Here is a 27,715-nt window from a genome sequence, read left to right on the forward strand (position 1 = left end):
AGAAACTCTAAAGAAAAAAGCCAAACTTAAAAAAGAAAAATTAGTTGCCTGTGGGATGGGCTCATCTTATTACAGTATGGCCCTAGGAGCAGAAAGGGGACAGATGGTTATTCTGCAGACAAGGCAGGACCCCAGAGACAACTGCTTCAACATTTTAGGGGTGAATTATTCTTATCACCCTAAGGCGTCAAGAAACAATTCTAGCATTGTTGACAGCATTTTCAGGTCCTGGCCCAACATTTTTAGAGAAAGGTCTTAAATTATTTTGTCATCAAATCAAGCTCAACTCTATCTTTCAACAGATGATAAAAAAGCTCTTCGGCTACAGAGTTTTTCAGAGGAGACTCAGTTTGGAGAATCTTGTAAAAAAGAATGTTTGTTCTTCTCATCATTTCTTACCTTTAGAGTCTTTCTGAGGCTTAGGTAATGGAAGGTCAGGGGGACAATATGTGTCTCACTGTCTTCCCTTGGTATAGTCAATGCAATATGGGGTTGGGAGAAGCTGCAGTATGCTTCTTATTTTACCTTTCTTCCCCCAAAGTCTTGGGCAGCCCTTTGAGTTATTGAAGGTCCAAAATCCCTCAAAACCCTCCCAACCCAACATAGATGACAACTTAGGTGGTCACTAATATTTTCAATAAGCTAAAATTGCAAGAAGGAAAGAAACCAGAATCCTTGGAGTTATGTGCCTTGGCTATTTTAGAAACTTTTTGGAGCCTATTTCTAAGGGCTCTGGTTCCAGAAAATAATTAGCAGCAAATGGAAGCACTGCAGGAAAGCCTAGGGGGCATTGGATAATGTCCATGGACGGTTAAGTAAGAAGAGTTTCTTGGAAAACTGAACCAGCATCTTGTACCAATTCCATTTTCTTGATTGGCTCCTGGTTGGGTGCTTGGAAGAGAAAAAATTGAAATTTGGCTTTTGTGGAGATAGGGAAAGGAGAGTACTAGTCATATAATGGAGCAGGAAATACAGTATTTCTATGATTTCTCAGCAGTCATGCTTGCTCAGTTGCTTTCAGAGTCTCACTCTCTTCGGTCAAACAGTTTGGTAAATGTCTTAGTCCAGGCTGCCATAACAATAGCGTAGACTGGGTGGCTTAAACAACAGTTTTATTTTCTTATGAATCTAGAGACTAGAAGTCTGAGATCAGGGTGTCAGCATGGTCAGGTTCTGGTGAGAGTCCTCTTCTTGGTTTGTAGATGGCTGTGTTCTCACTGTGTCCTCACAGGGCAGAGTGAGCACAGTGCAGGATGGATAAGGAGAGGGGGAGGGGGAAGGAGAGGGAGGAAGCCCTCTAATGTTTCTTCTAATGAAATGGCACTAATCCCATCACGAGGGCCCTAATTACCTCTCAAAGGGTCAGTCTCCAAATACCATCACATTTGGGCTTAGGGCTTGGATGTGAATTCAATATGAATTTTGGGGTGGTACACAATTCAGTCTGCAGCAGTGAAGTTGACGAAAACAGCATTAAGGTCCTGGTGTTGTTCCCATTGCTCCTTCTGTCTCTTCCATATTTCCCATAGTTTCTTTGCTCCTTTGTGTGTAATGTTAGATCTTGAGGCATAGATACTGTCTGGTATCTTGCCAACCAAGATAAGGAGCTGAGGGTATTATTATAGGACTTCTCACCTTTCCTCATTGTGAAAGTGATGTTATCTATATTTTTGAAACTTGTTAGTATTTCTTTAGCCCATTATTCTTCATGGCCCTTCATGGATCAGTGACTTGAACCAGGCCAAATACTCTGGTGAGCAAATAAGAGCAACCCTGTGTCCTCCAGCCCATTTGGGAACAACTGGACCAGCTGTGGATGAAGTTATTTTGCAAATGGCTAAGTAATAAGTATTTCAGTTTCTGTGGGCCACATGGTCTGTCATAACTAATTACTCAGCTCTGCCATCATATCATGAAAGCATCCATAAGTAATATGAATGGGGCATGACTATTTCCCAATAAAACATTCTTTACAACAAAACAGACAGTAGGCCAGTCTGGCCTATGGATCATAGCCTGCTCATTCTTGAGTTATACCCTCTCACTCTGTTTCTTGCTCACTCTTTGCTCCCTTCTCTATTCCAGCATTGACTTGTCCAATATCTTTTTGATTATTTTCATTTCCTTTGTGCTCACAACGAGTTTCTTTGTATCTGACTTTGGAAATTCCCCCATATTCTCTGAAACTTTCTGCTAGTTGTTGGTTTGGGTAGTCCCCTGTCTGAGGAGTGACCCCTAAATCCTGAATTTGGTGTGCTGGCCCTTGGTCTATGGCAGGCAAGGGATATCAGACCAAACAAGGTGATTACTGAATGTTTTTCTCTCTGCTTTGGGTGGTTTAGGAATTTGGATGCCCTGCACAGTGCATTACATCCCTGAGGAGAATCTGGAGCCCATAGATCTATGACCATCAGTCTAATCCTGGTTGCCAGGCACCTGTAGCTATGGTAATCCACTAGGCAGCTTGATTTAGGTCTTGATTGCACAAATCTTTTTGGGTAGGAATAAGATGGCAGGTTGCTAACAAGCTGAAGTTTGACTTACCCACTGAACAAAGATCAGTGGCTTTTGGACATCCTAATCCTAGAAAGACAGACAGCCTTTCTTCATACTTCCTCACAGGGGATGTGTTGATTGATGACAGATATTATTTTTCCCAGAAAGTATTTCCTTCCTTGAACCTTCTCCATCGCTACCAAACCACTGTGTTCCTTCGTGCATGGTTTACTCCCCCTACTCCCACCTTTGCCTTCCATGGCCACCGTGTTTAATCTTAATCCAGCAGTGGGTGTGATTCTTTTAAAATAAATCAAATCTGTCACTTCTCTGCTGAAAGACTCCTCGGTGGCTCCCCATAGTAAAAGCTAAAGTTCTGACAAATGTCTATAAGGCCCCAGATTCCTTTTCTTGTCCCATTACCCTTCCAACTTCATATGCAACTCTCCCTGTTACTGGCTCCACTGTAGCCATACTCTTCTTAGTATTACTCAGATGTTCCAATCAAGTTCCATGTTCTGCAGAGTTGTCCATTGCTATTTTCAGGTCATTGCTCAAACATCACTATCAGTGAAGCCTTCCCTAATCCTTTATTTAAATTAACATCCCACCACTGTCCTGGCACTCCCTAATGCCCTTACCCTGATTTATTTTTCTTCAGAGCACTTATACTGATATACTATATATTTACTTACTTATCTGTGTATTATCTCTCTTCTCCACTAGAATGTAAAACTCCAAGAGGGCAGAGGCATAGTCTACATGATTCATTGTTTTATCCCCAGGGTCTAGACCAATATTTGATGCATAACAGGCCATCCGAAAAATACACATATTTGTGTATTTTAACAAATAAGTGGGTGAAGGAATGACTAGTGAATGTGACCTGTGGATTTACTCTATGTTCCCAAAATTCTTCCCTTACTGAATGATCCACATGTATGAATGTACCCATATTTAGATAGATATAAAGTAATTATGACCCTGTAAAACTATTAAGGCCATTAGTTCTGGTGAGGAAGACAGAATAAATTAAGTCCTTTGCAAATAGGAACTAGTTTTGTTTTGAGATTATACATGCTTCCAAAATCAGGAGTAAGATTCTTTTTTCTGTTGTACCCTTCTGCGTGGCATTCTATTTTACCTTATTTCTTTGCTCATTTACCTTGTTTTTGAGCTAGTTTAGCCTTTTTTGAAGTGTGTTTCATGGAACAGTAGATCTATGTAGTATTTTGTGGTTGAAGGGTACTCTTAATATACCAGTTTAGGGAAGCTATTAATTATAAAAGTTAACATTGATTGGTTACTATGTATCAGCCTCTGTACCATGCACATTATAAACTTCTCTCTTTAATACTATTCACCCTACTGAGTTATAACACATATTAGCATATTGAAGGCTCTGAGAAGTCCTATAGTACTCGCTTAATTTTCTTTAGCACAGCATTTCTCAAACTTATTTGCTTATAGGACCACTTATTTTTCACCACCCCAGGGATATTTATGAACACCTCATGGATCTATTTTTCTGCAAAATACAAATCGGAAAATGCTGCCCTAGATAAGGGAATTAAATAGAAAAGGAGAATTATGGCAAACCAGTTTATTGCAAGGAACTAAATAAGCATTGACCTTTAGGGTCTTTTAAATTATGATAGCTATCTGCTGGATACTAGATGATATGAAGTGATACCATCTTCTTAGGTCTAGTGGCATAATCTCCCTTTAATTGTATGAGAAAATAAAATTGTGTTTCTAAGAATAAATATGTACCTAAGGAAAACTTTTTATGTTCATGGTATAGATTTTATGGCTTCACAATCTATACCCTATCCATTTAAAAACTGTTGGTTTGGGTAATCAGGAAGGGATTCTTAACATTTTCAGGTTGGATAAGAATTTTGTCACTTTAGAATGGAAACATAATTTGAAAGTAAGTTGAAGAAGTGTTTGTGTGAAAGTGTACGTATGAGTGTGTGTGCATATGTGTGTTTTTGTGCACATGTATTTGTGTTGTTAGAAAATTTTCTGGCCATAGAATATGGTCTTATATATTATGTTACTGGTTGGGCTCCAGAAAGACTCTTTGTCCAGTTTTACAGCCAGTGGGCATTTGGATTGGGGATACTGGTGCTGATGAAGAGTGGGGTAAGATGAATCTCTTTCTCTGTTTTTGTCAAAGATATAGAGGTCTTTTTCTTGGGAGTCAAATGTTGAATGTGGGTAGGGGGCTAGAAGTAGAGATGAAGAGGAAAAGAAATTGTTATCTAAGGGACAAAAATGCCCTGAGGATGGTCTTACTGTCTTGTCTATTGCAAAAGGGAATCTTACGTCTAGCAAAGTCTGCATTTCTGTGTACATCTATTCTTCTCAAACTAAGTTTCCCTTAATGGAGTTTTACACTAAGTCTTACTGATTCTTGCAATGATAACCTGTCACAATGATCCTTACAGTGACATGTTATTCAGGTTTCCTCAAAAAAGCACCTGCTTTCTTGCTCTGACTAGGACATGAAACATTCAAAGGCAATGAAAAAAAGAACAGGAAGAATAGGAACAAATTATGAATCTAACACCATTGAACTCTTCTGAAAAGCCGGTGGAGTGGGAAAATGATTCCGTGCTTCTGTTTCCTCAAATAATTTTGTCTTTACTTTAAAAAGAAAAAGAAGTGACTTACAGATCACCAAGGAAAAGTCTGGGCAGAAATATCAAGTCTAAAACCACAGGGACCTCATTCATCGTTGTAGGTGACATAGTGCAGAGCAGAGAGCCTTGTGCTTCATGGGGACTCGGGAGATATTGAGAGAAGGAATGCAGAAATGTGTAAGTGTCTAATTATTCAGGACATGTGCTTCTACTTCTGAGAAGCTGGTGTGTTGCACAAAGGAGTTCAGGATAGGAGTAAGGAAAAGAGTATAAAATAGGAAACCTGTATATAGATCCAACTGTGTGCCAGGTATCCTAAATGTGCTATGTATTTTAACTCATTGGTCTTCACAACAATCATATGGGCAGGTTTTATTATCATCTCCGTTTTACAGACGAGGACATGGAAACAGATAATTGATGACTTGCCCAAGATCACACAGCTGGTGGTGGAGCCGGGCCTGAAGCCCATGTGGGCAAATACCTGAATCTGTGCTCTTGACCAGCAGACTGTGGTGCTTTGGAAATGCAAGGTTAAGGGCATGGCTTGGAAACCAGACCAGCTTGCCCATTCAGTTAACCTCCTTAAACCTCATTTTTCTCATTTATTAAATGAGGACCTTAATTCTTTCTGTCTCATAGGGTCATTGTGATTATTTAAAGAAATAAATGCTAAATGCACAGTAGCTTGATACATGGAAAGCTCCCAGTACCAAAATCAACTTAAAAAATGTGAGCCTGGGAGGAAATTTGGACTACTTTTATCTAGCACTGTAAAAGGGGAAAGGATCTAATAGCTGGAGCAGCACTGTCCAATAGAACACTGCGACAATAGAAATGTTAAAATTTGTACTGTCTCATACAGTAACCCTATGCGGCTATGGGACACTTGAAATGTGGCTAGTGCTACTGAAGAACTGATTTTTAATTTTATTTAATTGTACTTAATTTAACTGTAAATAGTCAAACAATGATTGCCTGGGATGAGGACAGGGGGGTGGGCTGAGAGGGACAAGAGAGAGATTACCAAGGGGCAGGAGGAAACTCGAGTGTGATGGATATGTTCATTCTCTTGGTGGTGGTACTAGTTCCGTAGGTGTATATATATGTCAAAAATTATCAAATTGTTCATTTTATGTGCAGTTTGTTCTATTTCATTCATACTTTAGTAAATCTGTTCAACAAAACAGACTGGTCCAGGATGAATCCAGCTTGAGCATCCAACAATGGTTTTCAAACTGAGTTTGGAAGGGATCTCTGGGGCTCCCAGGGCTTCTGGGATTGGAGGCTGAGGCGAGTAGTCAAGCAGTACAAGTTGGCCACGTTCAGCCTCCAACTCTGCTTGCAGCAGAGGAGCTGCTCACTGATGTAGGTCTCTCGTGGCCAGAGTCCCCTGGAGGAGTGAGCTTTAGATGCTGTGAGGAAGGCAAGCAAGGGCGTGGGGAAGGGCTTGGCAGCTGTGGGGCTCTGCAGCCTGCTTGAGAACCAAACGTTAGCATCACATCCTGCAACAGATAAACTCCTCCAGGGAACACATGTGCTCCTGGGCCTGGAGACTGCACTCTGGGGTCCCACACTCCTAGAGAGCAGGAGTTAAAAGGACCGGGACATGGAGCCAGTGAGAGCAGGAGTTCACACGGTGTAATGAAGAGATTCTTACATTATGTACATCCAGGGAGATTATAAAAATGCAGAATACAAGCCCCCTGCCTTACCACTCCAGTTCTGGGCATCTCTAGGCCCATGAAGTGAGCCCAGTGATCATGCCAGGAGAAAGCTAATATAGTGGACAGAGCACAGGCTGTGGACTCAAGGTACACTGGCTCCAGATGTCAGCTCCCCTGGCCATGTGACCTTAAGCAAGTTACTTAATCTTTCAGGCCTGTGAGAGTCTCACCTGCAGCAGTTCCCTGTGTGTTAAATGTTAGTCCGAGTGTATGGGCTGGATTGTAGGCCCATATAATTTATGTTTTGAAACCTTAACCCCTAGTCCCTCAAAATGTAACCATACTTGGAGATAAGATCTTTAAAGAAGTAATTAAGTTAAATGAGGTCATTGGGGTAGGCTTTAATCTAACATTACTGGTGTCTTTATAAGAAGAGATTAGGACACACATGTGCATGCACAGAGAAGAGACCACGTGAAGACACAATGGGAAGGAAGCATCTCTGAGCCAAGGAGAGGCCTCAAAAGAAACTAGCCCTGCCAACAGCTTCATTTTGAACCTCCAGAATTAAGAGAAAATTAATTTCTGTGATGTAAGCCACCCAGTGTGTGCGTTTTGTTTCAGCAGCCCAGGAAACTAATCCAGATGGGAAGCACTGTGTATAGTGCTTGGCACACAGTCCAGCCCAGCTAATGGGTGCTGTCCCTGTTATTAGTACTAATAGTCTGATGGAAATTTCCAGGAATCCTCAAATACTAGGCACTGGAGCCAAGGGTCTTTATGTCTGGCTGGGGGCCACTTTCCCATGGGAGTTGTTTTGTGACTATGCCCTGTAGGCTGGTGGATCTGTGTGCCCTGGCAGAGTGGGTGGTGACTGGTGTTGGCATGATGCCCCTTAGGTTGCAGAGAGAATATTTCTTTCGGGAGGGTGTCTGTACTCTGCGTAAACCGGTCACAAGGTATGGTACTGTGAAAAGCTTGCATCTAGGATGTGGTGACTAGATGGAAATAACTCTAACAAAATAGGAAAGTGCTAATAATTGAGCTTCTAAAAGGCATGCTGACCTTTTGGGGGAATTTTAACAAGAAATCATCAGAAGCAGCAGCCAGGAGGAAATGGGATGTATTTGACAACCTCAGAATGTTTTGGGGAGGTGCTTGATGACCATTTTTTTGAGGCTTTCTTTTTCTTTTCCCACTTGGCCAGGAGTTCTTTCTGAAGGGTTCCCGCAGTGCCTACCTATGTTCTGAGAGTCAGCCCAGTGTTTTTACTTTGCTTGGTTGCCATCTCTGCTTCTGAACCTGTGGACTCTGTGAGAACAGGGCTTTTGCAGTATTCATCTCTGTCTCCTCAGTAGGTGTTGACTTGACTAGATGCTTGTTCAGTGTGTTTCTGCATATAATACTCAGAGTCTCTAGTTAGCCAACACTTACAATAATAACTTATCTAATTTTGATAATTTTGATAATTACATAAGTGTTGGCTGACTACTTCAAATATACTTTCTCTTCAAAATACTTTCTCTCGAGTCAAGGGGAGGGTAAGCACTTGCCCAGGTCTCATACCTTGTTGGAAGGAGGATTCAGACCTGTCCTGTCTGGCTCCAGAATTCAGCTACAGAACATACTGTCACCACTATGGGGTAGTGGCCACTTCTGGCAGACCTTTCCTTCTACATCAAGGAGTTTTAACCTTTTCTGTACCTCCCTCATTCTGGAAATGCCTGTGAACTCTTTCCTGGAATAATACTTTTAAATGCAAAAAATAAAATGCATAAGATTACCAAGGAAACAAATTACAATGAAATACAGCTATTGAAATATGAAAAATATCCTAATGTGTGAATTTGCGAGGTGAAAATACATGCCTTTTTATTAATACTTTAAACTAACAAGAGCTAGCAGTGGGTCTAATAATATCTGTAATGCCTAACCAGTCATAAGTAATATTTGGAGAGATCAGAATATGAAATTTAGAGACATTTGCAACAATAATGAAATGATGTTGAAGAGATCTGAGATTTCTGTTGGAGACAGAGGTAATGCTTATACTACTGTGGTTTGTTGTCTACATTTATAATAGAAGGAAATGATAAATTTCAGTTAGAAGTTAGTTAAAATAAAGATAAATATTTTTTATCATTCGAGTTTATAGACACCCTGAATTTAGGAGTCCTGCGTAGACCCCAGGTCAAGAACCCTTGTTCTAGAAGCTTTAGATGTGGACCAGGAGGAATAGCATCACCTGGAAGTTGGAATACGGAATCTTAATCCCTACCCTGGACCCATGTATTAAAATCTGCATTTCAGTAAGATCTTCAGGATATCTGTATGCACATAAAACTTTTAGAAGCAATGTAAAATACATGCTTGTTTAGGTCAGACTAGCAAAGAACTGTGTATTTGAACAGAATTGAAAAGATAAGATTATAGATTTGTTTCCACACTTCTCTAGCTTTTATAACATTCTACCAGAGTTGGGCCTAGTTAGTTCTTGGATGGGCGACCACCTAGGAAGACCAGGTGCTGTAGGTGTAAAAAATAAAAATAAGGGATTATAAGCTGACAAGGTCCTTGCAATCTGTGAGGTCAACCAAGGGTTGTCTCGCCTAAAATAAATAAATAAATAAATAAAAATCTCCTTCCCAGAGTGGGAGATAATTTAACTGTTGGTGACATTGGAATAACGGCCACTGCTGGTGCATCTAGCTTTTCAGTGCTCCCTTGAGACAACCTACCCTCAGGGCAAAGGTGTTTTTAGTCCCTGAATTTGCCTCCTTCAGGTGATGGGTGGACTGACAGGCAAGTTCTGCTCCTTGGAGAGGGGAAGGTGGAAGTTGTCCACAATTCTGCCTGTGGCTGGAGCAAGACAATAATTTGGATCTCAGACCCAAGTCCAATTTTCTAGGCTAACTTTCTCAGCATAAGAACAGAAATAGCACTTTAATTTTCTTTCTGGATCTATTTCTTAATTGTTGTGAACCTTCTGAGAAAGGGTCTGATTAATTAGTCCCCTTGAATCCCAACAGTATTGGCTTCTAGGAAACTTAGAGCCAAGTGTACAAGCTGTAAGAATGCGTTTTTGTGATAACCTCATTCCTGAATCATTTCTGTGGCTCTACTCTTGTTTTCCCCTTTTCCTTTGAATTTGTGCTCTCTGTTATTTTGTTCTATTTTCTCTATCCTTCCAAGCGTCCTCGAGTCATTTTCAGAATAAATAACGATATAAATATAAAGACAGGTAAATATACAAGTCTTAGTAGACAGAAGGTGACCTTATGCATTACATAAGTACAGGGGACGCTATTCTTGTTATTTATGTAAATAATGCTCTTTGAGCGCAACAACAGACTGCAAGGTGAGTGGTGTATTACCCGACTGGTGGCTGTGATCCAGGACTTTTGACAAATTTAGTTTCTGTAGACTAGTTGGTAATACGTTACCGAAAAAGATAATGACATTTGTAGTAACCAAGGGCATTTGGAGTAGGCTGTTCATTGGTAAAAATGTTCTTAAAAGATTGTAAATATGTTCTACACTGGAGATAGTCTCCTTCTTCACTTAGAGTATTAAATGATTTGAAAGCCAGGAATAACAGCGTTGTAGGGAGATGGGATTAGGACATTCTCCTGCTAATTGCATCCAAGTGCTTCCCACTTCACTTCGAGCTCCTGACTTGGGCTCTGCCCCGTAAGATCCAGCTTCACCTTCTTTACCAGCTTCCCATGGCACTGCTCTCTCTCCTGTTCACTAGACTCTGGCCACACAGAGTGTTCTGTGGTTCCTCCAACAGAGTCCAGACTCCTTTGAGCCTCAACGGTCTCTGCATATACTCTTCTTCTGCCTGGAACACTCTTCCCTGTTGCCTTTATCAGTCCACTGTCCATCATCATGCTTCAGGATTTGGCTCAAGTGTCAGTCTTCTCAGTCTTCTCTGTGAGAAGCCTTTGCCTGCTCCTCACCTCATTAGATCAAGGCCCCTGTTATACCTTTCACAGTGCTTATCATGGTGTTAATGAATAATTGTTCACGTCATCATTTCTTTAGTGTCATTTTTCCTACTGGACTATACGCTTGAAAACATGAGCTGCACTTGTCTTGTTTACAGCCACTTTATTGCCAACTAGGCCAGCAGTGCCTGATACATAGTTGGGGTTCACTGAATAATTTGCTGAATGAATAGATGGAGAATGGGAAACATCCGTAGACATAACTAAAGAATTGGAAAATATATTAAATGAAGAAAAATATAAATGTGAAAGGAAGCGTATTTATATTATTTTTTAAAAATAAGAGAGACTATGACTTCCACTTACTTCCTGAATATGCAGACAGGCTGTTGTGTTTGTGGTGAGCCAGTTGTGGGGTTCACTGTAAGAGGTGAGCAGCTCTCCTATTTCAGGAAATGCCAGAAAACAGAAAATGGGTTAAAATTGCAGAAGAATTTTTTGAATAATGAAATTTGGACAAGAAAGGCATGTATCCTAGTGGTGAGGAGCCAGACCCTGGGTTCAAATTCTGGTTTTACTAAGTACTAGCCTGAGTTTGGGCGAATTACTTAACCTCTCTGTGTGTCATTAAAAATAATAATAATGGCTCCCACCTCATAGTCAAGGTGAATATTCTTTATTTCCAGATACTTTTAAAAGTAAAAGAGGTGGAGGGTGGGTGCTGATAATAACTTTGCTGGGATAACAGGAGCAAATTGAGACTATATCCAGCACATAAAGAGAGATGGTTATTGTGCTCATAGAGTGTTAAAAGGATTAAAGAAATTAGTACATATAACCCACTTAGAGGCATGAGTTAGTGCTCAGTAAAGGCCAGTATTACCGGTAAGAAGCTGTAGAATCTTCCTGGAGACTTTAGAAAAAGATGGACAGTTGAGATGGAGTTTATATCTCAGAGCACATCAGGATTTAATTACTCTATTTAAAAAAAATCCTTTTTTAATCTTTTTTTTTTTTTTAAAGTTGAGGTATAACAGCCTTAGGGAAGTAAACATATCACAAGTCTGTAGCTTACTGAATGATCACAAAGTGAACATACCCTAAAACCACTCAGTAACCACCACCCAGATCAAGAAATAGAATATTGCAGCACTCGAGAAGCCCCTCTCATGCCCCTTCCCAATCACGAGATTAGACCTTGGATGAGAACTACTCAGTTATAGGGGGTGCATATGTTCAGCAGAATCACCCTTCCTCCAGGATTTATGGGAATTCTGGTTGCTTCCCATTCTCACCAACCTTAGGCATTGCTGTTCTTTTTGATGTTAGCTGTTTTGGAGGTTATCGCTCATTTGGGTTTTTTGTGTTCTTTTTAATGCTTATGAATTCCATCTAATTATAACAACAAACACCACCATTTCCCAAGTGCCTTCTAAGTGTCAGGCACTGAGCCAGGTGCTTCATAGGTACTACTTCATTTAGTCCATTCATGAACCCTCTGAAAGAGGTGGTGTTTGTCCTCATTTTATAGGTGAGGACCAGAAAAAGGAAATAAGCCCAGAGCCTTGCCACTTATGATCTCTAAGCCACAGAGATCATAAGTGGCAAGGCTCTGGGCTTATTTGATCCAGTTCAGTTTGGTCCTTAAACACAAGCACTGTTTTAACTATACTGCGGTGTTGACACTTTAGGGGACAAGACGAAGGATAAAAAATGGCGACCTCAGCAGAATGGTAAGGATGCTCTGAATCTAGAAACTGCCCATGAGGCTGCCTTTGTGATGAATTCCTAGAAGAGGTGGGGTTGGGGGATACGATACTCTCTTAGTCTCACCACAGGGCACTGTATATACTTTCTTCCCCAAGCCATTAGAGACATGTCCCTTGTTCCCAGGGGACAAGCACTTCAAGGGTGCTGAGACAGAAAGCTGGAATGAACACCCTGTCTCAGGTACAATTGAAGCGTGGATAGGTTGCTTTATTCTTCTTCTTTTTTTTGAAGAGGATCAGTCCTTTGTTTGAAGAGGTCTCCTTGAGTCACTCCACACTGAAGTGGGGGAGGGCTCAGGTTCTTTCTTTCTTTGTCCAGAGTGATGTTGCTCTCATTACCTTGACCCTGAACAAAAGGCCCTGATATTATCACCCTAAGCTTCAGGAGGCTGTGATGCTGACTCCTGAATGGAAGTTGTGGAAATGAGGACCCCCCCTTTTCCTGGGGTCTTTCTGATGTTCCCCACTTGCCTCACTCCCTCTTCTGTCACAAGTCTGGATGGTCTCACAGCCACTTACTCCTTATCTGCAACAATGACCTTGGGAATTTTCCCCAAGTACACACGTTCTTTTGTGTGCACCTGAAGTATGGCTGAGCCACCTAGAGGCTTGCCTCTAACCTCCACATTCCCTACCCTCCATCCAGAGGCCTTGAGAAATGAGACCCATCTTTAATCCAGATATTGATGACTTTTTACATTATAAAGTAAACATAAATACCAACATTACCCAAAGCAAAAAAGAACTTAATGAATTATTTATACAACAAACACCCTCATAAATATTGCTCAGGTTAAGAAAGAGAACATTACTGACTACCACAGAGGCTGTCATGTGCCCTGACCCATCACCTCTCCTCATCCGCCCCAGTGTAGCCACTCTCTTGCTGTACAGTGCTCTTGTCCTTGAGTGACCGTGTATAGTTTTATCACTGAAGCGTGCATCCCTAAAACACAATAGCTGATTTTTCTTTCTGAGGTGCTGTAGGTGTTTATCTAGGCCATCATACAGTAACATGTCCTGCGGTTCCTCTCTCATTCTTTCCCTCTGCTCAGTATCCCCTGCACGCTGCTTTCTTCTTCCTTTCTGCTTCTGCTTGCACACTGTACTGCTGCCCTTTGGGTTTCCCACCTCCCACAGCCATCTGGCTTATGTTTTCTGGTTTCCTTCCCATTTTGACTATGTTTTTTCTTTCTGGGGAGCAGCCCTTGAGAATCCTGGAGAGGACAGTTTTCTATCTCATTCTTCATGCTTAGAATAACTTGTTTCCTCTTTGACTTCTGGAAAACTCTAATTCACCCTTCAAGACCTAGGTCAAATGCCACTTCTATGAACAGTTTTCTAACTCCTGCAGACTCATCTTACTTTCTTCTGTGTCCTCAAACCATATCTTAGAAGACTTGATTGTGTTTTTTTTTTTCTGACTGTATGGTAACAGTTTACTCAAATGTTGGCAGGGTCATGAAGTGCTAGCATATAGTAGGTGCTAAATAGATGTCTCTTGAGTTAGCAAGACCTATAAAGACCTATGCAAATGCTTCACAATAAAGACACTGTATGGTTACAGCTTACAAAAATAATAAGTTGGCAGTGAACAGAAGCAAGCATATTTTTAGCTGTAATTGTCATGTAACAAACCAACAGGATATACCAAAAATGTAGTCAGAGAAAATGGGGTGAAGGGACCCTGGGCATGCTCTGAAGAAGATAAAATAATGCTCTAATGGGAGCACCAATTTTGAGTGAGGAGAATTTACTTTTTTTCTTTTAATTAAATGACATTTTATAGTTCAGGAAAACCCTTTAAAAATGTCAACCACTTTAAGAAAATAATTACAGTAATATGTGCATAATGGTTAACAAATATTCAAACAGTAAAAAGGGTATCAAATGAAAAGAAAAATGATTTCTTTTCCACTTCACGTGTCCAGTTTTCTAGAATATCTTATTAGAGGTTCGTAAAGCACTTCGAATATTACTTAACAGTCCAGAGAAGGTGGTCCAGAGTGTAGACTTCGACATCAGGCAGATCTGGATTCTTATCCAGTACTTATTTCCTGTTCGACCTACCAGAGGCAAAAGTGCCTCTACAATGTCGAGCTAAATAACTACTTTGGAATCTTAAGAATGGCAATAGTTCATCTTTTCTTCTTCATGCCCGTTTTTCTTGATGTTGTTGTTTAATTTCTTGGATCATTGAATTGGAAGTCAGAAAACCTGGGTCTTGTTCTATTTCAGTCATTAAATCTTTCCATGATCTTGGGTGGGACCCTCAATCCTTTCTCTTTGTGACCTTGGGCAGCCTCTAAGCTCTTTGGATCTGAGCTTTTTCATCTGAAAATAAGTGGCTTCTACTCTACGGTTCCTTCCATCTCCTAATGTAATGGATTTTATGAATCCACTCTCAGTCCATTTTTCTGCATGACTTAGTACACATATATTCCCCAGACCCCAAAATCCTTCTTAGAAACGGATAGCAAACTCTTCCTTACCTCAGAAGGCTATTGTGGAATTAATGAATTAATACTAGAACCTCTTTGAACTCTCTATTGTGGGAGAAGGGTGATATGAAGAGAAACCATTGCTTATTATTATTTTTAGAAATAGCCTAAAGGGAGATCAGACAGCACTGTCAGCAAAAGGCCTGCAGCAATTTACTTAAACTGGAGCTTTCTTCTCTCAGCCAGGCTGCCTGTGGATACAAAATCTTGGGAGCACACAGGGAAGAATGGTTCCGTGGCTCAGGGTAAGAAAATTAGCAAATGAGTGGTTCTTCCAGAATATTTATGGGTCACTTTATGTTCCCCTGAGCGTGCAGGGAGGCATGTTGCAAAAACACACATTTAAATCAATACTTGGGATATTTCTTTTCAGGGCTCACAATGATTTAGGTCTTTTAAATATATGTAATGCCATATTTCCAGCACACTGGGTGATAGAGAATCCACTTGGTTCTTTTATGCCAGGATGGTAAATCACAGAACTGTAATAGAGATATGAAGTGGGCATTAAGCAAAAAACAAGCAGGCAGAGATGAACCCTTCTGAAGTGTCATAATCTCTTTCAGTTTTATAAATGAAATTGGGTTTTCCTGTTGAGCCTAAAATACAGTTTTCCATCTTTAGCTGATACAAGCTCTTTCCAGTGGGTAGGGAGGGAAATGTGTGTGAAGAGAGAGGCAGAGGGAAGGGGGAGGAACTGAGGGTGGGGAAGGACTGGAGAGAAGAAAAGTGGCTTTCAGTAAATCTTATGCAGTGTGAAGTTGGAAATGAAGTTGGTTTGTCATAAACTGCATCTAACTTGTTTCAAAGGACTTTTTGAGGCACTTCACACGAAAAAGAAACTCCAAATATCCAATAAACTTATGAGAAGGTGCTTATTATTAGTCCACAGGGAATGGCAAATTTAAACCACAAAAAGATACCATTACATACCCATTAGAATGGCTACAGTTAGGAAGACTAACCATATTAAATGTTGTTGAGGATACTGAACAATGGGGCCTCTCATACATTGCTGGTAGGAGTGCATGTAGGTAATGTGACTCTGTACGAATATTCTTGGAATATTGCTTGGAGGTGTATTAAAGCTAAACATATGCCTATTCTATGGCCCAACAATTCCACTAAAAGTTATGTATAAGACTGTTCATTATCCTGTTTATTATAATGGCCCCAAGTGGGAAACAAGTGTCCGTCAACAGTGTAATGGATGAGTAAATTGTGGTACATTAACATACTACACAGCAATGAGAAAGAACAAACTACTGCTATGCACAACATGGATGACTCTCACAAATATAATGTTGAGTAAATTAAGCCAGATTGAAAAGAGCGTTTATTGTGTGATTCCATTGCATGAAGTTCAAGAATAAGCAAATTTAATCTATAATGATAGAAATAGCACAGTGGTTACTTTTGGGAATGGTGTCGATTGAGAGTGACTATGAAGGAACCTCTAGAGTGCTGGAAATGATCTATGTCTCAGTTTAAGAGTTTAAGTGATAGTTACACATGTATAAACATATGTAAAAGTTTATCAAGCTTTACACTTTACATTTGTGCTTATCACTATGTCAATCAAATATGTCAGTCAAAAAGGAAAAAGTCAAACTCTTTTTGTCTCTAAGTTACTGCGAACTAGACTCTACTGGCCTGTGTCTTCTCATTATACTGTGAGCTCTTGAGGGTGGGGGTTATTTCACTTCATTGCCAAATCTATGACATGGCATATCCATTGAATAACCTTACTAACTACTTAGGCCCTGGATTGTGCCTTCACTGGGCACCCAGTCTGAATTAATGACTTTCGAAAATGAGTAGTTATGTTTCTCAAGTTGTCTCTTCTTATGGCCTCCAGAAAAGGGTGGAGCTGCTCAATTAACTCTTTCTTTTATCATAAGTGGAACTAAGTTAAAACCACCCTTCCACTGAAGGCAGTGTTTTACATTAGAAGGGCATGGACTTTTGAATCAAGCATATTAGGGACAGACTCCTGGCTCTGCCACTCTCAGGTTTGTAACTTTGCCTTTGTGGGTCTAAAATGAGGTCAGTGATATTTACATTTTAGAAAGGCATTTGGCATAGTATGCCTAGTACATAGTAGGTGCTCAATCAATGTTAATTCTTTCATCTGTTATCTTCTTTTCCATAATCAGAACCAAGATGTTAGAAGACCTGGCAAGATTTTTACAAAGTGGCATTTCTCTGCTGCTCCATAGCCTGCCTCCCAATTGTATGGATGCTTCTACTTTGAAATTCAGCTCATTATCTTGCTCTTGTAATGCAGAAAACAATTCCCAACTACCCTCTGAGAATTATCAAAACTTAATGGAGGACAAAGATTTCTTCAAGATTATGATGAGGATAAGAAAATCAGAAGTTAAAATACGACCTTTCCATATCTCTTCATGTACTTCTTTAGAGCATGTATATCTGTCCACTTTAAAAGTTACCCCAAATCATTTTTGGACACTTTGGGGGCAGTCTGTGAAGTAAAATCAAATGCACAGAACATGTCTCAAATTCATCAGCATGAAAAGATGTAAATCTACACATGTGCTAACTGAGCTTCAAAATCCTTTCCCCATGATTTCCTTATATTTCCCCAAAGATCAATCTTAAGTTATTAAAATGAAATCAGGTAGAAGGAATGGGCTTCTAGTTTTAATTTGAGGGGAAAAGGAAACATTAAACCAGATGTAATTATGAGGTCAATTGTCCTGAGTTTGGATGCTTTAATTCTAATGAAGTTTAAAGTAGTTGAGTATGGAGAATGAAGAAAATGAGAATCTCATGTTAATGTCTCTTGAGGACTACCCAGTTTTGCTCAGGTCCAGAGGTGAAGGAACAAGGTAAGACATGACAGCTTGTGAAGGTTGTTGAGCAATGCAATGTTCTTGACTTGTATATTTTTAACTCATGGCAAACTTTTTTCTTAGACAACAACTGCATAACAAGCATTTCCCAAATTCTTCATACGAAACATGTCCTGCTGCATCCTCTATGAAGCCAGCATCCCATGGACAGGGAAATTTGGGCATCTCAGCATACTTTGTCTCCTTCCTGGAGATGTATATTTGAAGTCATGCAGTAAAAAAATTCCTTGTGTTGTTAAGCCACTGTTTCTCCAAATGATTTGAATTTTTGAGTCCTATTTTGTTTTAAGAGTAATAGTTAGTAGGGGCCCAGCTGTTCTGGGCAGAGGCCAATCTCTGGACTCTGGAAAGGCACGTGTGTGACATGTGTGTTGGTTAGAGAGCCATGCTCTGTCTTAGGAGTAGGAGAACAATCGTTAGTGTGTCTGCCGTGTCCCAGCAGTGTGGGTCTGACTCAGACTGGACAGGGTGCAAGAGTGAGAGCTGGTGCCAATCCTCCACCCCTACCTCACCCTACCCTGCCCTGAGAGGAAGCAGCCCCCAGGGCTGTCGGAGAAATCTCCCTATCTTGAGTGTGGAGACTCGGGAGCCCCAGGCCCATGTTTGTGTGCCACTCCCACTGCTGGAGCCTGTGGCCTGCTGGAGGCTTCCACGTACTCTGATTCCTGTGTGCAGATGCTGCCAGGTCAGCGTACGCTGGTGTATTAGACAGTGCTTGGGAGGGTCTGCACTACTTATGTGTTTGTCTGTCCTCAGTCTTTGTGTCAGGCTGTGTGTGTGTGTTTGTCTGGGAAGGGTCTGTCTTTGTGGATCTGTCTGTGTGTGTTGGTGTATGAGGATCTGGGGTAGGGAAGGATTGCTTTGTCTAGGAACAGTGTCTGCCTCTAGCTGCATATGTCTAAGCGTCCCCAGGTCTGTATCCTCCCCCTGCCACAGTCGTGCCAGCAAGAATGGGGTGGGAATAGAAAAGGAGCCAAGATCTGCAGTGATCAACAAACAAGATTACTTATATTATTATTATTAATTTTAAAAGGAGTTGTAGTGAAGTTTGAGCCTGGACTAGATGGTAGGGAGGGCACAGATTTCTACACACTTAGCCCTTGCCAGGGTTCTGCCATCACAGCTGTGGCTAGGAGGCAGTGAGCATCTGGAACCGTGGGTAGGGAGGCAATATAAAAAAACAAGAATAATGGTCCATGGAGTTTAATGTGGATAATATTGGCATAGATACATGCTAACAATGACTAAAATCTAAAACTAAAAGTGTCTTTTCTCATAAATGTCACTATCGCAATTTATATCCAATTATATTATCTTTACAAGTTAAAGTCTACCATCAATTTCATGTGAAACCTATATTTTGCTCTCTCTATTCATTTTGATTAAAATTAATATCCAAAATTCAATTGTGTAAATAAAGTAAGGTGGTGTTTGCAAACCTTGTTCCCATTTGGAAGCATTCTCTTGTTAGCACAGGCCCCTGTGCCTGTGTCACGTGTTTGAATCTATTTCAGTGTACACACATCATTTTCAGGATAAATTCTTCTCATTCTGATTTCCCATACTGAGCATTCTACTCTAAACTCCCTGACATAGTAAGAGGATCATGGCTTTAGAGTCAGGCTGATGTCGGTTTGAATTCAAGCTCTGAACCAAGTCATTCTAAATCTCTTAGTCTCAATTTTCCCATCTTTAAAGTCTAGATACTAAAACTTACTTTACATAGATGTTATAAGAATTCAATGATCCTTCTTCTTTCCCTTCCTTCCTATCTATCTGTCATCTATCAATTATTTATCTACCTGTCAGCAGTTTGACATCATCCTCATGGCACACAATTTCTTTATAAATGGTTTCACTCTACTTTCTAGTTGGAGGTGATGACCTAAAATGTGTCTGTTCCTTTCATCTTAATTATCTAAGAGTGAAACACACATTGAATTGAGGTTTGTTTTCTGTATAAACAGCCATTACTGAGTACATACTGGCATGGTATATAACTAAGAGTAGCTTAGATTTGTTTCCTGCCCTTAATAGTTTTTACAATTATGTGGCTATAATTTTTAAAAGTCATCTTGGTCCTGAAGGTGAGTAGTGATGTCATGTTTGTCTACTGCAGGTTGCTTGATAGTTTTCATCAATAGCTATTGTTTTCTTTATCTCACATGCTGGAGATGTTGCTGATAAAGATTTTCAGTTTTCCGATGAAAAAAATAAAATCCGAGGGAAGTAAAGGAACGCAGACTTTACACTTCACTTTACAGACTACTACCCAAAGGAAAATACCAATGCCCAGCAGGGGCTTATTCTTTCCTACTCATTTTTTTCAGGGGAGAGCTCCAGACCTTAACAGTGTCTTGGTTACCAAGCAAATTGGCTTGAAATAAGTTTTCAATAGTGACTTAGAATCCCACTGAGTTCTTTGACTTCCCTTTAAGTTGGGAAAAACTAAAATACATGCAAGTTCTATAGAATGTTTGATAAAAACTTTAAAGACCAGGAAAGTGAGTAGAGTGTGTATGCGTGTGTGTGTTTTAGATGTGGGGAAGAAAGTGTGCACATGTGAATGTATGTGTGTACATTGAAAAGATAGGCAAACTTATTATGGATAGAAATTGAGTTTACTGGTTTAGTTTATAAGATTACTGAACCACAAATTAAGGCTTTCAAGCTTCACTTATTCTCTAGTTAAGAGGCAGAGAAATGCCATACTTCTTTTATCAGAATCTAAATGGTAGGAATTTCTTAATACGTGACATTTTCATGAAGAAGTATCCAGAATTGACTTTACAAATCTAATCTGGGAGGATTTTGTTATTGTTGTTTTGTTTTGTTTTGTATTTTTTTAGGTTAGTACCTAATGTTCCATTATTTACTCTAAAGGTCAAAGCTACAATTATATTTTTAACTGGCTATTTTTATAACCAAGAACCTGTCTGCCAACCAAAAAGACCTGGATACTGGTAATATTTTTCTGTAAAAAGATTATCAATAGAAGAGTTTTCTGAAAGTTCTTAAAAGTTCTCGTTATAATTATTTTTCTTTGAAGGATGGGGACAGGAGAGCAAGTATTGTCATTGTGTGAACGGTAACAATGCTGTATGAAAGCTGCTTTGAATGAGTCACTCTTGACTTTATCACAAAAATGTTTTTTTGCCAGTGTAGGAGAGTCTTAGTATTTGGGAAAACTGCCTATTATAAGAAAGGGGGTTTATATACAACAATACGAGGAGATAACTTATAAATTATTAATTTGAATTCAACCTTTAAAAAAATATTTATCAGCCCAGTAACAGTGGCAGTAGCATGTTTGTCTATCGACAGCTCTGTTGTGTAGCCTCAACACTCAGATTTTGATCTCTAAAACTCTTGTGCCTTAAAAAAAGAACAAGAATTGTTTGGAGATTATTTGATTTCATGTCTTAGATCAAGGTTTTTCTACACTATTGATATTTGAGGCCAAATGTCAATTTGAGGGGGGGCTGTCCTGTGCATTGTAGGATGTTTAGCAGTATCCCTAAACTCTACCCTCTAGATATCAGTAGCAACTGCTACCCTGCCTCCTGCCACCCACACCCCATGCGCTTCTGCTCAGTCATGACAACTAAACATGCCAGATGTCCCTTAGAAGACAAACTCATCCCAGATTGAAAACCACTGTCTTAGAATAATAGAAAATCAGTGTAATTCTGGAACATGCTGTGATTACCAAGAAACGAGAATATTTCTATGAACATTAGAAAAATTAACAAAAAGTGATCATTTAAAGAGGCATAACATTATTATTATCAGTGATACTGATAGTAATAATATTAGCCAGTTGAATTAGTTGGATTTATAGAAAGCCATGACTTATGGTAATGGTTAAAAGAGAAAGTTTATCTAAAGTACGCAAGAAGAAAAGTAAAATACAAAAGAAGGATGAATATACATTTATATTTAGTTTTTATTGATTTTAATAAATAGGAGAGCATGAATATATAGATGTTTTCTATATGCAATTAAAAAAGATTATCTAAGAATATAGATCCTATTGTTTTTATTTGTATAAACAAGAAGAAATGAATAAAATTTGTCAGTAGGTCAAAAAGGAATGGAGAAAGTAATGTTGATACCCAAACAGGAAAGATTGATTGGTATTAGTTTCATATGCTAACAAAGTAGAAGAGCCCAGTAGTTGGTTAACACAGTAGTCATAAACATTAACTATTTAAAAAGAGGGCCCAAGAATGTATCACAAAATTATAAATTGGCCAGCATCTTAAAAAGGAGATATTACTACCTATGTACTCATTTTTCAGATAAGGAAACTTCTGACCTTAAAAATGTCAATACTTTTAAATTTTAATAAAATACTAATAAAACTAGTGGTTTAAATTCATCTGTTGAGCTCTTAATTTGCTGTTGAGTATATCAGTTCTTTTCTATTTGGTTTGTTTATAGTTTCCAGTTTTCTATGAGATTTTCATCATAATTGATTTTTTGCATGTGTTAATCACAATTATTTAAAAATCATGTCTTATAACTTCAACACCTGGATCTCTTGTAGTCTGTCATTATTGTGTTTTGTATTTATTTTCTTTTGACCATTGGTCAGTTTTAATTTTTTAGTATGTCTGGTTATTTTATATTGAAAGCCAGGCATTATTTATGAAGAATAATAGCAATAGTTTAAAGATATGGACTACGTTATTTTCAACTAGACTGGATTTGCATCTGCTTCTGTCAGCAGTTGCAACAGGGAAAGATCACTTTAATTGAAGATTGAGTTAATTTGAACTTTGGTGGACTGATCTGTTTTGGGTTTACCTTACTTTTAGGGTGTATCTTTTCAAGATTCCCAGCTGTAACTTATACGTGTTTATCCAGGTCTCTCTCTAACGCTGGGTCTGAGTTCAAAATTTCTCTCCCATCTTAGGCTGTGCCCCATCTGCACCCTACTTAAACTGCCCCATATTCTGCTTCTCAGATTTTCTCCACTCTTGAACAAGCAGATGTCTCAAAAGGACACATGAAACCAAATGTGGGACTTAACTTCTCAGTTACCCTTCTAATGGGATTTTTGTCCCCTCAAGTCCTTACTGCTTTAGCAGTTCTCCAGTGACTGCAGACAGATTTGTTTTCTTGTTTGAGTACCAACATTACTTTTTGCATTCCTTTTTGACCTACTGACAAATTTTGTTCATTTCTTCTTGTTTATACAAATAAAAACAATAGGATCTATATTCTTAGATAATCTTGTTTAACGCATGAAATCAACATACCAATCAGGATATGGAACATTTCCATTACCTTGGAAGTTTCCCCCTTGACTCTTTCCAATCTATTTCTACTCCACACAGGAAGCCTCTGTTCTGACTTGTATCATCATAGATTAGTTTTACCTCTTCTTGAATTTAATGTAAATGGAATCATACAGTATGTGATCTTGTATTTGGCTTCTTTCATTCAACATGATATGTTGGAGATTGATCCATATTGGTACGTACAGTAATCTATTCTTTCTCATTGCTGAATTGTATTTCATTATATGACTATACCAGAATTTGATTTTCCATTCTTTCATTGAACGGAACTGGACACTGTTTCTAGTTTTTGGCTATTATAAATAAAACTGCTATGGACATTATTGTACAAGTCTTTTTGTGACTATGTTTTTATTTATCTTGGGTAAATACCTAGAAGTAAAATTTCTGAGTATCAGTATTGGTGGGAAAACTCACATCGTTTTCCAAAGGAGTTGTGAGATTACGTATATAAATATACTTAATATTGCCGGCAAAACTGGTCAATATTTCTTAGTGACAGGACAGTAGGAATAAAGCAACTCTTATTTTGAGAAAGAACACCTAATGTCAATAATGAAGGACATGGATGTAAGTTTTCTGTAATTTCATAAGCAAAACCTAGTATTAAAGGACTGCCAGACAAAATCCTATGTTCTGGCCAAAAATCAAAAGGTCATCAACCTAGCACCTGTCTTTTAAGCTTTTCTGAGGTGGCATGCATTTATTTCTGGGTCTAGTAAAATTACTAACACTAGAAAATTTAAAAAATGATGTATGATAGGACTACTGAAGCCCTAGGAAGCCATGGAACTTGAAACTCCTAAAAAGCATAAGCACTTGGAAGAAAAAAGCTGAAATCCATGATTTCAGCATATTTAGAGCCATTTTTTTCTTAGTTTCAAGTATGCAGTACATAGGTTAGACATTTATATGGTTTATAAAACAATCCCCCTAATTGCTCCTTCTCTCCTCTGGTTTTCCACCCAGTCAATATATTAATGCTAACTGCATTCCCTATGCCATCTCCCCATCCCTGTGACCATCTATCAACTACTAATTTGTACTTCTTCAACTCTTCACCCCATTTTCCCAGCTCCCCAACCTCCCCCCGCCCCGGTCTGTCACCAAATCGTCCTCTATATTTGTGAGTCTGTTGTTGATTAGTTTGTTATTTTTGTTCCTTAGATTCTGCATATTAGTGAAATCATATGGTATTTATCTTTCTCTGTCTGACTTATTTCATTGTAAATGGTAGGATTTCATTTTTTTAATGGCTCAGTAATATTCCATTGTATATACATATGAACCATAACTTCATTATCCAGTTGTCTGTTGATGGGCATTTAGGTTGCTTCCGTATCTTGGCTATTGTAAATTATGCTGCCATGAATATTGGCGTGCATAGATCTTTACGAATTATTGTTTTGGTTTTCTTTGGATAAATACCCAGAAGTGCAATTACTGGGTCAAAAGGTATATCCATTTTTAATTTTTTGAGAAACCTTTATACTTGTTTTCCATATGGGCTGCACCAATTTGCAATCCCACCAACAATGTTTGAGGGTTCCCTTTTCTCTGTATCCTTGCTAACACTTGTTCTTTGATTTATTGATGATAGCCATTCATTCTGACAGGTGTCAGGTGATATCTCATTGTGGTTTTATTTTGCATTTCTCTAATGATTAGTGACCGTGAGCATCTTTTCATATGTCTATTGGCCATTTGTGTTTCCTCTTTGGAGAAGCATCTGTTCAGGGCTTTTGCCCGTTTTTAATTGGATTTGTTGTTGTTGTTGAGTTGTATGAGTTCTTTATATATTTTGGATATTAACCTCTTATCAGATGTATCATTAACGAATATCTCCTCCCAATCAGTCAATTGTCTTTTTGTTTTGTTGATGGTTTCCTTTGCTGTACAAAAACTTTTTAGTTTGATGTAGAGTCATTTTTTTATATGTGGAAGTTTAGTTTTGAAATCATACTTTTGTTTGTTTATGTTTTTTAAGGCATTGAAAGCTTTTCGAAGAAGCAGTCATACTAAATTTGTAATTGCAATTTAAATTGTGTAAGGAGATTGAATTAATCAAACTTGTAATCAATGACTAATGCTTAAGAAAAAAGGCTTTCAAAGTGTCCTTTATTAGATATGTGAGTCTAATGAATTGCACATTAAACATAATACAAATACTAGTGCATGTTCTTTTCAACATACAGAAGCCCCGCAGACTTTAAAGAGATTGCCTAATATGGTTTTAATTCCTGGAATTATTAAATTTTGTCTCACTGAGTACGATAAAGCAGTTGAGCCAATAATAATTAAGTATTTACTTCTAAGGAGTGGGTCTTAAGAGCTAGTCAATGAGAAACAAGGCTCTCATTTTGATATAACAGCCTTGGGGAAGATAGACAAGAGTGGGGCTTTTGTGAACTATGAATTGCTGGGGTAACTTCATTGGGCTAAGACCCTGGCTCTTTAAGACCATGGCCCAAGGAACTTCACTAAGTTTGTGTCCAAACTGTGAGACTCTCTTCGCTCCCGGTCATGTGTAGAAATTACATATGGATAGGGAGGAGTGATTTCATTTCTTTCTTTCTTGTTTCCTAGATCCAGTGAATTGGAGTCATTTCCTTTCATAAAAGACTGGAATCCAGACTGTCTCTATTTCATCTCATGTAGGAGGGTTACTCAAGTAAGTTCTTTCTGTTGTCCTTAATTTCTCTGACTAACTTTGAGGCCATCTGCATCACACACTCCTAGCATACCAGGAAAAAGTTACTACCCACGAAAAAAATAAGTAAAATCTAAACATCCTGGAGGAGTCAGCCAACACTAAAAGTAATTCAAGAGAGTATTTGTAAAACGTTTTGCTGAGAAGTTCCAAGAACATTCTAATTCAGCCAAGATGATAGTTGACCACTCCTCTTTAGGAAGCATGAGTGGAGTGGGAACTGCAACTAAGAAAGCTTCAACCTAATAATTTGTATCTTACTTCTTACGGAAGATGGATAGGTGAGATGGTATGCATTGTGCTCACCAGAAAGGGAGGTCAGTGTGGAGTTGCGGAGGTCCTCATGCTTCCCAATGGAGCAGTACCTTTCAGGCTTACAAATAGAGCAGAATGATGTTTTTTAAATGGGTATATTTTACTTTAGGGGTCCCCAGATGTTTCCAGTTATCTTTCCTCTCTTCTCATCCAAATCCATAGCGTTCTTTGCTTTCCGAGGAGGGTGGATAATAGCACAGAACAAAGACATCATTGTTATCTTTGACTTTAATAAGAGTTTTGAGAGCCCATGGCTATAATAATAGTCTGAAAGCGAAGTTGATATTAATTTGTGAGAACTAGGCACTTGATATAAAAGGGACTTTTATTCTGAATCTCCAAGAAGGCACAGCTTGAAATAAGTTTAGTTTGAGCTTGGAGGACTCAGATCTGAGAATTAACACTGGAGTATGAAAGGATATAGGATAGGACATCAGAGAATCTTTTTCTCATGAAAAGAGATCCAGATGCTAGCACTTGGTAGGGAGGAGGAGAATTGGGGAGGAGAACAGGGAAGTTAGGTTGAAGTAGTGTTTCTCATGGGGTGTAGAGACCCTGAGAGTGAGGTGGGTGTAAAGTCCTCCCACTATTGCTGGTCTCTGGGTGCCACAACCCTGCAGTGGGCTCCCGAAGCCTGCCTATACCTCGGTAAGTAGCCCTTTCATTAAAAGTTCTTAAACCATGTGTTGGGGAGTGTTTCCTGCCAGGGCCCTGATGGCTACAAGATCTAATGGGATCTGGGCTTGACCAGAGTTATTCACAGCCTCTCCAAAGGGAGAAGTTGCTCTCTATGGGAGTTTATTGGGTCATTTATTTAGTTATTCAGAAGATTTGTTTAATGGACCAGTGCTCATTAAGTGGGCCTGTCATTATGCTAGGCAAAGATATAGCCTTCCAAAATCTTATCAGCCAGGACTGCAGATGAGTGCCATGTATAGAGAAAAATACAGCATATTCTATATGTGTCTTTGGTAGGGACAAAGACAAAAATGTCTGCAATGCAGGCCGTATGAGTCCTCAAAAGCAGAGTTTTGGGAGTTAGGGTATTACCACCTCAAGCTCTTGGGAGAAGTTCAGTCCAAGGGAACAAACGGAAGGCCATTGCCTGTGGATGTGCACAGTGGACATTACATAATTCTAGGTCTATGTGAGTGATGTCTCCCTCCTGTCTCCAAAATTGTGCAGTGCCCAGCCTGCATAGCTGTAAGTCATGGCTTTGGGCAAATAGAAGTATTAGCTGAGGAGGGCTTCTAAGATCAATACTGAAAAGATTAGGAATGGATAGCATTTGTTTTTTTTTTCTTAATATATGACTTTTTTTTTGAAGAAATATCTAAAGTTGAATTCACAAACCTAATCTGAGAAGATTTTGTTTTTGTTTCTTTTTTCTTTTAGGTTAGTACCTAATGTTCCATTATTTACTCTAAAAATCAAAGCTACTATGATATTTTCTGTTTTTTTTTTCCTCCACAATGCA

General features: G+C 39.0%; 1 long non-coding RNA gene across 1 annotated transcript in view; it reads left to right on the top strand.

Moving 5' to 3' along the window:
- Window positions 1-25,886, top strand: part of LOC120586802 (uncharacterized) — a 150,376-nt gene extending 124,490 nt beyond the window's left edge. Inside the window, exon 3 of the long non-coding RNA XR_005648809.1 lies at window positions 25,800-25,886. This is a non-coding gene — a long non-coding RNA (uncharacterized LOC120586802). The remainder of the gene's footprint in view (window positions 1-25,799) is intronic.
- The last annotated feature ends 1,829 nt before the right edge of the window (window positions 25,887-27,715 follow it).

Source organism: Pteropus medius, unplaced genomic scaffold, assembly GCF_902729225.1.
Source record: "Pteropus medius unplaced genomic scaffold, Ma_sr-lr_union100, whole genome shotgun sequence".
Classification (NCBI taxonomy): Eukaryota; Metazoa; Chordata; class Mammalia; order Chiroptera; family Pteropodidae; genus Pteropus; species Pteropus medius.